This window comes from Puma concolor, chromosome A3, assembly GCF_028749965.1.
Source record: "Puma concolor isolate L17-30 chromosome A3, mPumCon1.1.hap2, whole genome shotgun sequence".
Lineage (NCBI taxonomy): Eukaryota > Metazoa > Chordata > Mammalia > Carnivora > Felidae > Puma > Puma concolor.
In genome coordinates, this window is record NC_141669.1 from 60868486 (window position 1) to 60885415 (window position 16930).

Consider the following 16930-nt stretch of genomic DNA (forward strand, 5'->3'; position numbering starts at 1 on the left):
TCAATGGAATATTGATTCAGCCATGAAAACGAATGAAGTGCTGATACACACCACGACATTGTGAATCTCGAAGACATTATACTAAACGAAGCCAGATGTGAAAGGCCACATACTGTATGATTCCATCCGTGTGAAATATCCAGAATACACAAATTGATAGAGACAGAAAAGATTAGTGGTTGCCAAGACTGGGGGAAGAGTGACCACTAATGGATACGGGTTATAAAATGTTCAGGTAAGGAAAATGTTGTGGAATTAGATAGTGAAGATTTTGCACAACTCTGAATATACTAAAAACTACTGAACTGTGTGCTTGAAAATGGTGAGGTTTATGGTATATGAATTATATGTCAGTCAAAAGCACATGCCATTAACCAACCAATCATAAGCACTGAATATTTAGATAGATATCTTTCCCGGTCTGTATAACATAAATACTAAAAAAAAGAGACTATAATATTTATATTATTTGTTGACATGCATTTGTTCACATAATGGTTTTTGAATATCTGTCCATGTCAATAAACATAAATCCACACTATTTTTATGGCTACGTATATGCTATTATACGGTTACAACAATTACTTAGCCACCTCTTATTACTAGGTACTTAGGCTGTTGCCAGTTTTTTACTCCTTATCAACAGCATGCTTGGACACACATCTTGATTTCCTTTTCTTATTATTGCCTTAAGATAAATTTCAAGAGGGAGAGAGGCCTGCTGGATTTTTAAGATATGGAGAAATTGTTAAAATGCCCCCAAAAGTTCAGGTGACTTACCGGCTGCCCAGAAAAGGTGAGGGAATCTAAGCTCCCAAATGGGCAATTTTACTCATTTTCCTCTTTGCTTATTTGCAGGTAGAAAAGGGGGACCACATCCCTGTTTGGTTTCTTTTTTTTTTTTTCTTAATATTTACTTATTGAAGCAATCTCTACACCCGCTGTGGGGCTTGAACTCATGACCCCGAGATCAAGAGACACTTGCCCTTCAGACGGAGTCAGCCAGGAGCCCCTCCCTGTTTGATTTCTAACCGCTTTTGCTGCTTGCCCTTTCTTTCAGCACCAAGATGCTGCAAAGTTGTCACGTGCCATTTTCTAAAGCCCCCAACCTTCCTAAGCCGGCTTCTCTTTTGGGTAATATCTATAGTTATCAAATATCTATTAATTTATGGATATTTATTCATTGGGTACATATTTGGTATGTTTTATCTGTTGAATATTTTGATGTTCTTTTGATTATTGGTAAACGTCTGTTTTCTTGTGCCCCAGTTTGCTCTTCACAACACCCTGGGAAGTAGGGATATATCACACCCCTCTCACAGATAAGGTAACTGAGTCTCAGAGATCATTGAGCCTATAAGCAGCAGAGCCAGGATTCAAACCCATGATGTCTCATTCTAAAGTCTCCCCTCTTTCCACTCAGGATATGGGATCATGCCCATCCTTCTCCTGAACTTTCTTGAAATCTCCTTCCTGAAGTCTAGGGCACATTGACTACACGCATGCCAAATGCTCTTCCCTAGATATCATGCACGGGTTCACTGCTCCTTTTTGGCCAGAATCTAGTTCCAAACAACCATTCCCCTGATGTCCCCTACATCTGAGAGAACACTGAGACCTGCCCTCAGACAGGGGCTCTCAGGCCCCAAGGCAAGTCTGTCAAGGCAAGTGAGGCCTTGCACCCCAAGTCCATTTGGATGATCATCATTGGAAGCCAGCATCAGCAAAGTATGCAACTCAGAGCTAATAGTCCCCACAGAAATGGAGCCCTACAAGACACCCAGAAAAACCAATGAGGTTTCTTTTAACGGTGAGGTTTCATCTAAACTGTGTTCCCAAATGTTGATTTTTCTGGTGTAGCTGGCAATTTTCCAGAGCAACTCAATTGAAGACCAATGTGTGCTTAATAAGAATTTGATTCCGAAGACCACAAAGCTCCTGTAAGTAAAACGTGAGCTGCTGTAGTAGGTTTGCAAAGCTGAGCAGGTTTGCAGAGGCCTGAGCAGGTACATGAGGGATGGATTCCAGTGTGTGGAGCAAACAATGTGCCTTTGTTCCACAGGCTCCGTGGATCCTCCAACAACATGCTAAGCCAACCTTTGTAGGTAGATCATTTTCATCCCACTTTATAGGTTAAGAAATTGAGGTTCAGGGAGCCTGGATGGCTCAGTCTGTTAAGCGTCCAACTCTTGATTTTGGCTCAGGTCATGATCTCACAGTTTGGGGGATTGAGCCACATGGGGTTCTGTGCTGACAGTGAGGGAGCTGCTTGGGATCTTCTCTCTCTCCCTCTGTTTCCGCTCCTCCCCTGCTCCTGCCTGCACACTTTCTCTCTCTCAAAATAAATAAGTTAAAAAAACAAAACAAAACTGGGACTTGATGTTAAAAGTGGCTTAAGATGTCACCCCTGGTAAGTAGAGTCTGAGCAGTAGAAATCTTCACCTTTTAGGCCTGAGGCCTTTCTGGGACACCAGGAACTGGAGGACACTGTTTAACTAGATTGTTGATCCTTAGCCCTTCTCACGGATCTTGGCTACAATTACCTGGGGCTGTTCTCTTCATTGACTTCCTTCCTGGACCTGGGGCTTTGGGATGTGGAACCCTCCTCTAGATAGTCTTTCTTGGTACATTTCACTTTGTTCTGATTATCTACTGCTACATAATAAACCACCCCAAACTTGGCAACATAAAACAACCTTTTTATTAATGTTCCAGATTCTGCAGGTTGGGATTTGGACAGAGCACTGTTGAGGTGTGTTTTCTCTGCACCTAAATACCTGAAGCTTCAGCTAGAAAGACTCAAACAAGTAGGGGTGACTCCAAGGGCTGGGTACTGAAATCATTTAGAACTACAGTGTCCAGGGACACCTGCGTGGCTCAGTAGGTTAAGCGTCCGACTTCAGTTAAGGTTATGATCTCACAGTTTTTGAGTTCAAGCCCCACGTCGTCGGGCTCTGTGCTGACAGCTCAGAGCCTGGAGCCTGCTTTGGATTCTGTGTCTCCCCCTCTCTCTGACCCTCCCCCACTCACGCTCCGTCTCTTTCTCCCTCAAAAATAAATAAACATTAAAAAAAAAAAAGCTACAGTGCCCAAACAGTAGTCACATGTGGCTATTTAAATGTTCATTTAAATTAATTAAAATTAAATAAAATTTAAAATTTAGTACTCAGTGGCACTGCCAACATTTTAAGTTTCAATGGCCACATGTGGCTACTGACCATATTGAACGCACACGTGGCTAGTAGCTACTGTATTGGATAGTACAGATATAGAACACTTCCATCATCATAGAAAGTTCTGTTGGTAAGCCTGATCTGGAGGTATCTTTACCCACGTGCTGGTACCTGGGCTGGGATCTTTGAGTGAAGAATCTACATGAGGTTTGGACTTCTTACAGCATGGTTTCCATGAGGGTGCATCCTGAGAGGCAGCATCAACAGAGCAAGTGCTCTAAGAGACCAAGACAGAAGCTTCAACACTTCCTCTAACCTAGCCTTAGAAGTCACATGCAACCCTTCTGTCACATTTGATTGGTTACGTGAGAAGAGGGGTGTTAGATAAAATACAAATATGGTGTTGGACACACCTGCATAAAAAGATAATTCCTTGTTTATCTGCAATCAAAATTTAACTGAGAATCTTGTATTTTTATTTGCTAAAGCTGGCTACCTTACATGGGAGCCACTAAAGCCAGCCAGATTCAAGGAGAGGTGATCTATTAGACCCATCTCTTGATGAGGAAGTAGCAAGGTCACGTTGCAGAAGAGCATGTGGGATGGAAGATATTATTGGGGCCATCTTTGGAAACATATAGTCTGCCACATGTGGCCAGGTGTGTCCTCACAAAGTTCAGTAGAGACTTTCATCACTCTCCAACATCTAAAAAATGGCATTCAAATTCTATGGCCTGGGTGGATAGAATTGGGAAAAATTATCTCTTTTACCATCTTTTGCCTTTTTTATCTTTCACTCTGGGCTTTGAGGTCAACTGTCCTCAAACAGTAGCTCTAACAATAGGCACTCATCTCCACTGACGCCATGACCAAAGTAAGCTACAAATAACGATAACAGATAGTCCATAGCACCATTGTAGACAACGTTTTTTCTAAAGTAAGACTACCTGAGGTGATAATGTGCTGTGGACACAGTGAGCAATCAGGTAACTTTTGTCAAGGACAAATGGCTCCCCTTTGGAGATCTCAAAGATCCAGCTCAACAGGAGAGGTTCTCCCATGTTTGCCTCCCTAGAGTCAACATAATGACACACATGATGAAGGTATAAGCAACGTTCTGTGGAGACAGAGATCACCAACACTAGGTGTGTCTATTCCTTGCACAACAGTTGGTGCTATCACCCACTGATCGAATGAAGATGGAGGTGTCCTGCTAAGACATGCAAAGGTGAGGCCAGGATTCTCGAAGAGGGTGAGGTCACTCCCAGTGTCAAGCCTTAGTCAGATGGAGTAGAGTATATTTTCTCTCCCTCTTTCTCTCTCTCTCTGTCTCTCTCTTTCTTTCTCAACGTAGGTGTCCTGATGTCCTGGGAGTCTGAGAGGGAACTCTTGGGTGGAGAGTGATAAGACTAGCATTTGGGCATTCCCAAATCAAAAGTGAATTTTAGGGGCACCTGGGTGGCACAGTGGATTAAGTGTCTGACTTTGGCTCAGACAATGATCTCACAGTTTGTGAGTTCAAGCCCTGCATCAGGCTCTCTGCTGTCAATGCAGAGTGCACTTCAGATCCTCTGCCTCCCTCTCTCTCTGCTCCTCCCCCACTCGCATGCACGTGTGTGTGCTCATTGTCTCTCAAAAATAAACATTTTTTAAAAAGTGAATTTTAGCTCATTAATCACTTCACAGAGACTCATGATGTGTTCTGTGCTTCTTTTCCTTTCCTTTGGAAATGTGTGGAGAAGGGCTGGGACCAAGAGGTAAACAGCAAGAAACAGCAAGTTCATCATAAAATGTTAAGTGAAAATAGGAAACTAAATTATAAATAATGCAGTCCCAATTTTGTGTAAACTATATATATCCATACATATACACACATGTTGATTTTTATTTTCTTCTATGTATTGTATATTCTCCCTGATGAGCAATCAGTATACATTACTTTTATCATAAGAAACACATAGACATTACTTTTAAACAAGAACAAGGAGAAACAGACTATTGGCAGAATTCCAAATTAAAAACAATACCAACTAAAGAGCTATGAGTAGCAGTCCTAGCTGGCTGCTACTCAGCTGCCATTTCTTCTCCTTTCTTATTAATAGAAACCTGATTTGATTCAGGGTCAGTATGCCCAGCTGAAGAATATTAACTACAATCGGTCCAAAGCTCATCCTTTTTGTCAGTAATTGGTGTAAGAGTAGGCACATGATCCAGTTCTAGCCAATAAAATATAAGTGGAAGTCTGCTAGTGGCTGTTAAGGCAGATTTTACTCTGGTTAAAAATAAGAAAGAGAGAAAATCATAAAAGGAAAAGTTCCCCTAGGTCCACCTCCTTAACCTTCATGTTAGGAGACTGTGAAGACAATACTTGGTACTACAGCAGCCATCTTGTGACCATGACAGGAGAAATGGCCAAGATGCTGAAATGAAAGAAAGAAGACTTCAGATCTTCAATGACATCACTGAGCCACCAAATTCACCCTGAATCTCATTACCAGACTTGTTATATGAAATAATTAAGCCTGTATTATTGAAGCTATTTTAGTTGATATTCCAGTGTCTGCTATCAAATACATCCCAGATAATATTCATTATCAAGAGATAAGGTTAGAAACCAGGAGTTGAGGTCATATTCAGATGGTTGAAGCTACTGGAGATGCTAGGGAAAAGCCATGTTGAATAGAAAAAGTTAGAGATGATCTTTAGAATATTTGGGGCACCTGGGTGGCTCAGTCAAGCATCCAACTCCCAATTTCAGTTCAGGCCATGATCTCATGGTTCATGAGTTCAAGCCCCATGTCAGGCTCTGTGCAGGTGGTGTGGAGCCTGCTTGGGGTTCTCTCTCCCTCCCTCTCTTTCCCCCTCCCCTGCTCATGCTCTCTCTCTCTCTCTCAAAATAAATAAATAAAACTTAAATTTTTTAAATTAAAAAATAAAATAAATAAAAGATAAAATATTTAATAACTGGTCTATCATGGACACAAAGAAATCCAAAAGGGCACTGGCCCAGTGAGAATGGACACCAGCCATAAATACCTGATACGCCCATACCTGTGTGTCCTAGCTGATTATCAGCCCCAGAAGAGTTAATAAAAGGAAAATTGGGAGACCTAATTAAACCTATGTTTGGGAATGAGTTTTCTTGGACCAGACTCCCCACAGTATGCCTCTTTGAAAGTTCTGGCTCCACCTTCTGAAGCCAATCCTTCTATCAGCTCAAAGTGGATCAGTGGCTGGTTCAACTCGAAAAACAGTGCCTGGAAATTGCCAATTTATACACTGAACTACTATTAATGTTGTGGTGGTGGCATTTTTAAACTGTTAGGTGTTTTTTTTTTTTTAATTTATTTAAAAAGCAATGCATTGTCTTAGTATAAAAATGCCAACTTTACAAAGATAAAAATAACAAGAGATCCAGAGCTAGGTGGTCTCGGGGAGATTAATTCAGAAGCACAACAACGTCATTAAGAGACCAGATGCTTTCTCTTTTCTCTTGCCATCCTCAGAGTGTTGGGGTTTTTTGCTGTGAGTTTGGAAATAAGATGATTGCCACAGTTCCAGACATCCTATCATCATACAACTCTGTTCAAAGAGAAGAATTAAAGATCTCCTTACATGGGGCGCCTGGGTGGTGCAGTCGGTTGGGCGTCCGACTTCAGCCAGGTCATGATCTCGCGGTCCGTGAGTTCGAGCCCTGTGTCGGGCTCTGGGCTGATGGCTCGGAGCCTGGAGCCTGGTTCTGATTCTGTGTCTCCCTCTCTCTGCCCCTCCCCCGTTCATGCTCTGTCTCTCTCTGTCCCAAAAATAAATTAAGAAAAACGTTGAAAAGAAAAATTTTTTTTTTAATTAAAAAAAAAAAAAAAGAAAAGATCTCCTTACACATCTCCTTTTCTCCAGAAGAAAAAAATTTCCCAGAAGCCATGCTGCAGACTTCCCCTCACATATCATTGGCTAGAATATGCCATCCATAAACCAATCACTGACAATGGGGAATAGGATTATCATTATTGTCTTATTCCAATCAAGACTGATCCCCCAGGGCAGGGGAAAGACAAGCTTTTCCTGAGCCTGGTTCTTCCTGATATATGAACCAACTCAAGGTCCTACTGGCAGGAAGAGTGAAATATCTATTGGGTAGCAACCAAGAGGGTTCTCCACTAACACTCTTATATCCATTTGTGTGTATAAATGCAAGTATATTCATAGGACAAAGTTTTTGCAATAGACTTGCTGGATCAAAAGAGTTTGTTCATTCAAAATGTTGACAGACATGAATGGATGAATGGATAAAAAATAGGGTAAGCACATAAAATGGAATATTACTCAGCCTAAAAAAAGATGAATCTGACACATGCTACAACATGGACAGACCTTGAAGACATTATACTAAGAGAAATAAGCCAGACACAAAAGGACAAATATTGTATAATTCCACTTAAATAAGGTACCTTGAGTAGTCAAATTTGCAGAGATAGAAAGTAGAATGGGGGTACCAGGGGCTGCAGGGAGGAGGAATGGAGAGTTTCTGTGGAAGTTGTAGCTGGGGAAAATTAGGAGTTCTGGAGATGGATGGTGGTGATGGTTGTGCAACAATGTGAGTGAACTGAATACCATAGAACTATGCACCTAAAAATGGTTAAAATGGTAAATTTTATGTTATATATATATATCTTATCACAATAAAAAAAAAATGTTGGTAGATATTGCCAAATTGTCCTCAAAGAGGCTTTAGCATTTCACTCTTCCACTCCTACTGGATAGGGCAGTGCTTGTGTTCTCCACATTGTGGGCCCAGTGCCAGATCAAGGGTCCCCAAGTGTTGGCAGTGAGGGTCTTGGTAGATTTAAGAGACCAGCATTATCTTCATAAAGATCGGCAACAGAAAGGTGCAATTGTAGAAGTGAAAGAATCCCCAAGAGGGGAGGGTTGAGCAGGCATTCTCTTGTTTTCCTGGAGTTATACCCACCTCTGGGCTTCTCTCCCCCTATTATGTCAACTCCATTGTGGTTGCTCCAGGACTCTGATGCTTTAATTCTGTGACATAAGTGAGGACAATAGTCCCTTACTTCCCTCTGGTAAGAAATATTATCCTAAAATTGGAAATTCAGCGAAAAGGTTACTGAGTACTCTTTCAAAGCCACAAGACTGAGAGTCTGTGTAACAATCTGCCTACGTGTCATCTGATCTTCCAAGGGAGGTAACTTTGACCTACTATTTACAATTGATTAGGGTGAGTTCTGTAAAGTTACATCTAATGTGTAAATGAGTGCCATGTTTTGCAAATGACCTTTTTTTCCAGTAAAGATGCAAATGATTTCTAATAGAAAAAATACACAGTTTGATTGCCCTGTGAGGCCATTAGCCTTTTCTGTGTCTAACTCAGCCATCTTATTCCAGCACTCTCCATTGAACAGATATACTTGGGTGTATCCTTCGTGGAAATAGCTTTGTCATCATGTTGGTCCCTTATTAGTGAGCTAAATAATTTTTTTAATGTTTTTAATGGTTATTTATTTATTTTGAGAGAGAGACAGTGAGAGAGAGAGAGAGAGAGAGAGAGAGAGAGAGAGAGGTAGTGGGAGAGGGACAGAAGGAAAGATAGAGAATCCCAAGCAGGCTCCACCCTGTGAGCACAGAGCCCAACGTGGGGCTCAACCCCATGAACCATGAGATCATGACCTGAGCTGAAACCAAGAATCAGACGCTTATCCGACTGAGCCGTCTGGGTGCCCCTAATGAGCTACATAAATTTCAACAAGGGTTCACTGTATGTTTGTATGAGAGCTCTGTGTTTACCTTTTGGAAAACTATACTTTGACACTCTTAGCCCAGCGGTAATAGGCTTTCAAAATGACTGCTAAATATGAAAGAAAGGGAATAACAGGAGGAATTTAAGAAGCACAAAAAGAGTCTGGCTTCTGATTCTATCACAGTTAAGGTGTTACCTACTTCATGCCTTGCCCCCAGAAATTACAAGGCCTGGTGACCCTCCTGCATCTCCTCTCTAGCCCTACAACATCCACAAAGACAGTGCCATCTGACTGGCTGCCAAACTCTAGACCCTCTGACATCTCCAAATCTAGGCCATGAGAACACCAAAATCTACCACTCACATCTGGACCCTGTTTTGAGATTAGGGACTTGACTTTCCCCCAGAGGTTGAGCAGCACTGGATGTGGCTGTATCCTCCCTCCTCTGGAGCCCTTCTCCCACCCTGGTTGGATGGGCCTCTGACTCTTCCAGCACCCAATTGTACACTGCACGCTTGCTATGCATGTCTCAGGTGTGGGCTGGGAAGTCCTCAACCTCAGGGAGTCATGCAGTCCTTTAACCTTTATATCCAAATAGCTCAAGCTGTGCCTTCCCGGGATTTTCCTTCTGGTGGCCACTTCCTTTCAATTTCCTGCTCCCACTGAATGCCTGTGTCATGCACTGTGGCTGTTTCCTTCTCTTGGTCCCAGCCTTGGAACCCAGCTCCCTCTTGATTTCCCATAGCCATTACCTGCCTAAAGCAGCTACTCCCAAAGGCTTGGAGGCAGTTGGCTACTTCACAGCATTACGCAGCCATTTTCACGTTTACTAGGAGAGCCCACAGGCCTTTCGGCCTTCTGAGTGTTTTGCTGGCTCTCCCTTCTGGGGTCTTACACTGTGCTATCTGGATGGTAAGTCCTTCTAAGTTCCCTTCCCTAAACCTCTACCTACCTCTCCCTTCTCTTCCTGACTCCTCAGGGCTATTTCTGGGGAAAACATAGCCCCGAGCTTTGGGCCTGGATCTGAGTGAGCGTGCACTTTTTTTTTTTTTAATTTTTGAGAGAGAGAGCTCACGTGCCTGTACATGTGCAAGCAGGGGAGGGGCAGAGAGAGAGAGAAGGAGAGAATCCCAAGCAGGCTCCACACTGTCTGCACAGAGCCCCACCTGGGGCTTGATCTCACAAACCATGAGATTATGACCTGAGCTGAGATCAAGGATTGGATGCTAAACTGACTAAGCCAGCCAGGTGCCCTGTGAGTGTTCACCTTTAACACCAAGACCAGCTATGTATTCCCCTCAGATAAAATAAGACATTTTTCTAGAATGGGAAGGTGGCAGCAGTTGGTTCTTGTTTTAAAAGGTAAAATTTTCTTCTCCCACCACATGAGAGAGAATAATATAAATATATAGCACAATGGAGAGAGGGAAGAGCGAATTTTTTCTGTCACATGGCTCTCAAGGAAATTGCTCCTAAATTTACAATATTTATATTCTCTTTCTCTCACAGAGCAAAAAGAGAGCTGGATTCAGAATTGCCCTTTAAGGAAGAACACAGTTTTCCTAAAGGCAGAGCAAATCTTTTGGGCCTAGATCATTGGCATCCTTCCCCAGGCACACAGTCAAAGGACTCTTTTCTGTAGCACAGAATGATGGGGGCCTTGGGGTAGGCTCTCAGCAGCTATCAGATTGTTCACTATCGAAACAGCAGCGTGAAACCTGTTGAGACAGCAAAATACTCTTGCATTTGGTATCAACTCATAATCTCCATATGTTAGCCAGCAAAAAAAAAAAAAAAAAAAAAAAAGATCAAGGAACAGTTAAGTTCCATGTTGCAATTTCTAAAAATAAAAGTTCTTAATTTTGAGTTTCATCAAGCTTAGGTTTCATTTTGCAGTATTACACATATGTTCTCTACTTCTTACATTGTCTCAACTTTCACATTGCTTTTAGGAAACTTCCTGTTGCATGGAGAAACTGGCCTAAGAAAGCTTGCTGTTAACCTTCCTGTTGACCTCCAATATGGGAAGATACCAGACTATTAGACTACTTGGGCTGCTAAAAAAGAATACCATTGACTGGGTGTTCTAAACAACAGAAATTTATTTCCCAATTATGGAGGCTGGGAAGTCCAAGATCAAGGTGCAGCAGAGTAGATTTCATCCAGAGGCTCCTTCTCTTGCCTTGTAGGAAGCTGCCTTCCCACTGCGAGCTCTCTTCCTTCGGTGCACATAGGAAGAGAGATCTCTCCAGTGCTTTTTATGAGGGCACTTATCCCACTATGAGGGCCCCATCCTAATGACTTCATCTAACCCTAAACACCTCCTGAAGACCCCAACTCCAAATACTATCACATTGCGGGTTAGGGCTTCAACCTATGAATTTGGGTGGTTGTGCAGGGGGAGGGGGCGGTGACGCCGTTTAGTCTATAGCAGGCTGTCAGCCTTCGGGGCAGTCTCTCCAATTCCCAATCATGTGATGTGAAATGACAACCAAGACCACAGGTTGCATTTTATTTTTTTTTTTTTACGTTTATTTATTTATTTATTTTTTAATTTGAGAGACAGAGGGGGAGAGAGTGCACGGGAGCTGGGAGGGGCGGAGAAAGAGGGAGAGAGAATCCCAAGCAGGCTTCACGCTGTCAGCGCACAGACCAATGTGGGGCTCAATTTTATGAATTGTGAGATCATGACCTAAGCCGAGATCAAGAGTCAGACATTTAACTGACTGAACCACCTGCATGCCCCCACAAGTTGCATTTTAAACTCTGCAAAGTTTACCTCCTATCTTCCATGACTATAAATAGGAAAGCGTATTTTAAATTATTATCCTAGTTTTTAAAGTTTTTTTACAACCCTCTTCAAATACTTCATTAGAATAGAAGGCAGTAGCATTCCTTTGAAGTTCAAAAAGTTTCTGTCAAATGGTCTTCTACTAGAGAAAAAGAAATTCATGCTAGATACAGGAAGAAGACAACAGTAAGTTCCTCTCTGTGGTGATCTAAAAATATCACAGAAGGCTGCATGTTAAAATGCATTAAAAATGCACAATTACTTTCTTTTCATTCTTATATCTCCCTTTATGGACTGTGATTCATACATAAGAATGCTGTGTCACCAGAAAAGCATAAAAATCAAATTTCACCATGCCATATTGCTACTAGGAAAATATGCAGTGTTGAGACAGTGGGTGATTCTTTCTCCTTTGGTCTTTTTTTCCCCCTTTCTTTTCCTGTGTTATTACAATGTTAATTGTACATTTATTTCTATAACAATAGTAAGTAATGGTAGCTAACATTGATTGAATTCTTAGCATGTGCCCACAACATGCCAAATGTTTACACTCCCTATCTCTTTAAACCCTCACAAAAGCCCCAGGAGGTAGATATTGTTATAATCTATGAAACCACACACAAAAAGTTAAATGTTAAGTATTTATAATTTCCTGCCTGCCCTTCACCTTTTAGAAAGGTAGAGTCCTTGGAGGATTTTTTATTTTCCTTGGTGGGTACTACTGAGGACAGGAAATGGAGAAGCCAAGAGAGACGGGGCTAAATTCAAATAAAGAGATGGAGATTCTGAGGGCCTGGAGGGAGCTGGGCTGAAGAGCTGGAAGGGGAGAGTAAAGAAAAAGAGAGGGTAGAGAGGAGGGACAGGAGGAGACTGGCAAGGGCTGGCAGGCTGCAAGAAGAGGCTAGAGAGAAAAAGAGGAACATGCCATGGTTGCTACAGAGGAGAATTGGGGGAAAGAGTGGGCTATTTGGAGAGGATATTTCAGTTCAGGTACATGAAGTATAACTTACTCTTTCATAGCTTCAAGAAAGCCTCAATACAGACTCTGCCATATTTCATCTAAGACACCACTGCCTGTAAGATACAATCAATGGCAAGGTACATCATTATTTTATGTGCCAGGAAAAAAGGAAGGAAGGAAGGAAGGAAGGAAGGAAGGAAGGAAGGAAGGAAGGAAGGAAGGAAGGAAGGAAGGGAGGGAGGGAGGGAGGGAGGGAGGGAGGGAGGGAGGAAGGAAGGAAGGGAGGGAGGAAGGGAGGAAGAAATTACAAGTCCCCATCATTTGAAAACATGTCCCGATTTCAAAGAAACATAATGGATTATTCTGTAATCCTCTCTCAATCAGTTTTATGTTTTTTTTTTTTTTCCTTCTTTTTGGAATACAACACTATTTGGTGAGGCCAGATCTGAGCTGCCCAGGAAGGCTTGGCTATATTTTAGTTACACACATTTTACAGATAAAATTGAATCTCGGAGAAGCTAAGTCACTCATCCCTGGGCTCACAGCTAATAAATGGAGAGCCAAGATTCCAACCCAAGTTAGCTTAATTCCCAAACCTGTGCTCTCTACTTTTTAATTAAGACACACCATCAATAGTTGGCCAGTATTTTATTAAATCTGTAGTTAGTAACAAAAATAACTTTGGAATTAAAAAATAACAGCTTTACATAACATCATTTACACATTGTTGTGCTTCAGAACTTCTTGCTCTATCTGGAGCAAATTGTGAAAAACCATGATTTGGGCTTTGTGGCTCAAGAATTCCTTTCTCTTCTTTTCAAATTATCTTGAATCAAATAAGGATAGGATGGCCAAACACCTGAATACTCATCAGGAGTGTCTAAAATCAAAGCAAATTCTGCACCTCTGCTAGGCAAACATTTTCTTTTGGAGACAACAAAAGAGAAGACCTTTTTGTGAGTCACAGAATTAGAGAAACATCAAGCTCTAGGCCCAAGCTCTAAGGACAAGTTCTAGAACCAAGATCAAATATACAAAATGTAAATGGAGGAGCAGAACATGAACCTGGGACAAAGTGTTCAACCTCGCTAATAATTACAAAACTCCCAGACTCTCCAATTCCAAAACGGGTACCTGACAACATGGTTTTGCTACATTAACCAGCACTTTTAACAATCCGGACCTTTGCTTATCTGGCCCTCCATCCAAGAATGCCTCCTCCCCCTACTCCTACTTACCAAAATCCTTCAAGGGGGAGTCAAAAGCTTCCTTTTCCATAAATCCCTCTCAAATCCTCCAAGAGGATTAATGGCTCTTTCTGGATTCGCCTGTCATGATACTGATTTTCTTCCTCCTTGGTTTACAGGTTGTTGATGAAAGACCTCCTTAGTAGATTATCAGCTTCCTGAAGACAGGCATAATTTGCTTGTTTGTTGGCTTGTTTTTAATGAAATCATGCTTATAAAGCTTGAGCACAGTGAATGACATGTAAAGGGGAGCTGACTGAAGTCCAGAGCAAGGACCAATGTAAGAGACCAGAATATGGGGGTGCCTGGGTGGCTCAGTCAGTTGAGCATTGACTCTTGATCTCAGCTCAAGTCAGGATCTCACAGTTTGTGGGACTGAGCCCTGCATTGGGCTCCATGCTGACAGCATGGAGGCTGCTTGTGGTTCTCTCTCTCCCCCTCTCTCTGCCTCTCCCCTGCTCACGTGCACACTCGCTTATGTCCTCTCTCTCTCTCTTTCAAAATAAATAAATAAGCATGAAAAAAATACCAGAATATGCCACCCCAAATATGTCTCTTTGGTTTAAGGTTTATTTTGAGCTCATGTTTTTTGAGAAACAGCAGACACAGAAGAAACTCTGAAAGCAGGGTAGAAGTTACCATTTTATAAGGGAAATTTACATTTATAAAGGAAATCTCCATTTGTAAGGGTGTACCAGAAAGAGAAGGAAGACTTTAGATCACAAGAGACTTACCAATAGAGAAGGCACTGACTTAAATGTATATTAATAAACCTTATCCTTATTGACTGTACTCTTCCTGGTCATTTTCCCATAACTTGCCTCCCCACACTTCCTTTGTTTTAGCTAACGATGGTATTTAAGCTCAAGTTCTAGCCACCTCTTTGAGTTACTTTTCCCTGAGTTTCTCCCATGTATATGAGATACACGTTAATCAACTTTTTTGGTTTTTGGTTTTCTCTTATTCATTAGTCTTTTGTAATAGAGGCTCCAGCCAAGAATTTAGAAGAGTAGAAGGAAAGGGTTTTCTTCTCTGTCCTACACCACCTAGTTAATGGTTGAACCAGCTGGAGCTGAGAATGCAACTGCACTTTTCCATGGAACCCTGGCTTCTGCTGCTGCCCCTGTGAGCACTCCAGTAGCTATTCTTGATAGCAGTAACAACAACAAAAACAACAACAAACAAATACATTAAAAACCAAAACACTTAGTTCATAAGGAATGAAAGAAAACTTGGTGGGGTTAATGTTCTATTTCTTCTTTTCTTCAACTTGATTAAGAAAATTGTCAAACTATTGAATCAAAAAGTTGAAATGGATGATAGAATGAATTTCATTTATATTCATTAGTTGTTAACATTTTTGCCTTTTTTTCTGAACAATCTGAAAATAAGTTATACATCCAGACACTTCACTACTAATTATTTCAGCATGCATCTCCTAAAAATAAGGACATTCACCTACATAACCATAATAAGATTACCAATAATAAAAATAATTTCCTAACATTAAAATTCTTTTTTTTTTAGTATGGAACACTTCATGAATTTGTATGTCATCCTTGCACAGAGGCCATGATAATCTTCCCTGTATCATTCCAATTTTAGTACCTGTGCTACCAAAGCAAGCACTAACATTACCTAATTCTAATTCTAATTTTAATTTCCCCAAACTATCCCCAAAATGTCTTTTACAACTAGATTTTGTTTTGTTTTATTCCACTAGGATCTAATCAAGGTTTATACATTGTATTAGGTTATTTCTCTTTGGCTTCTTTTAATGTAAAACAATCCCTCAATTATTTTTATTATTTATTATACTGACTTTTTGAAAAATGCAGGCCATATGTCTTACAGAATGTTCCACTGTCTGGTTGTGTTTGTGTGTGTGTGTGTGTGTGTGTGTGATGCAGTTTAATGTTTTCTTCTACCACCTGTGTTTCCTATTAAATATCGAAGTTGGATGGTTTAGGTTAAAACTTTTTGGTAAAGTTATTTCACAGGTGATGCTTTCTATGTCATAGAGCATCTCATCAGAATGCACACATCAGGCATCCCACTCTTCGTAACTAGGTTGGACTGCATGGTTAAAGTGCTGATCAGCAGATATTTCCCTTTGCAGTGAGCAAATAACTTGTGGAATGACACCCTGTTCTACCTTGTTCATTTCTGTAGCTCTCAGATCCTAGCACAGGCCACACGCCTGTGGTTTTGAGGAACTTGTTTGAGGAACAAGTTTGATGGATGCGTTCTACCTAGGCGCTACAAAGTTGAGCACAACCACGCAGATCTCACGGAGGCACTTCCTTTCATGGATTATTCTGGAATAATAGAGACCTTGCAGCCCTAGGAGATGGCAGTAGGAATACCTACAGCAGGTACTGAGGAGTAACAAGGTTTCTGCTGATGGTTCAGGCTGAGTTCCCAGACCCATACTAAGTGCTTGGGAGGAGATGCCTTCTTTGAGAGACTGCTGGAGGAGGCTACCCAGAGCTGGGTAGAAGGCAGAAAAACAAAAACTTGTAAACTATCATTTCAAAGCTGGGAACAGTTTTCTGTTTTGCAATAAGTGAAGACTCAGAATCTTCCTTAGTTTTCAGGAAACCACTTGCCTAGTTCAGTAATGTTATGTAAATTTTAATCAGGAAATGTTTGAGCTAAATTGCTTATTATAATGTAAGAGGATGTCTACGCTTTTGCATAGTCATATCTCTTCAGAGCTTGTTCTCTTATGAGAAATCCTATTTTGTTTTGTTTTGTTTTGGAATGTGTGTGTGTGTGTGTGTGTGTGTGTGTGTGTGTGTGTGTGTGTGTATTGCCTGACCATGGTTTAAAAATTCTCTGCACATGGAACTGTTGCTCATTCTGATGGAGATGAGTGGAAGGGGCACCCCAAGATAGTCTGTATGTAGTCCTCACTGTTGTCATGAGGGCACCATCCACAGAAACTCCTTCACTGAATAGGAGAATGTGAATAGACTGGTTCCAAAGCAACCCTGGGCATTCCCAAA

The 16930-nt window shown here is 41.3% G+C and overlaps 1 protein-coding gene, 1 long non-coding RNA gene and 1 other non-coding gene across 4 annotated transcripts in view; 1 reads left to right on the forward strand and 2 right to left on the reverse strand.

Moving 5' to 3' along the window:
• B3GNT2 (UDP-GlcNAc:betaGal beta-1,3-N-acetylglucosaminyltransferase 2) overlaps positions 1 to 16930 on the reverse strand; it is a 193349-nt gene that overhangs the window by 129201 nt on the left and 47218 nt on the right. The gene's annotated exons all lie outside the window — the stretch shown is intronic.
• The window catches only part of LOC147582489 (uncharacterized), a 433267-nt gene that overhangs the window by 83616 nt on the left and 332721 nt on the right, over positions 1 to 16930 (forward strand). The window lies entirely within an intron of this gene.
• On the reverse strand, positions 15445 to 15551 carry LOC112869791 (U6 spliceosomal RNA). Its single transcript, XR_003224437.1, has one exon. It is a non-coding gene; the product is annotated as a U6 spliceosomal RNA (small nuclear RNA).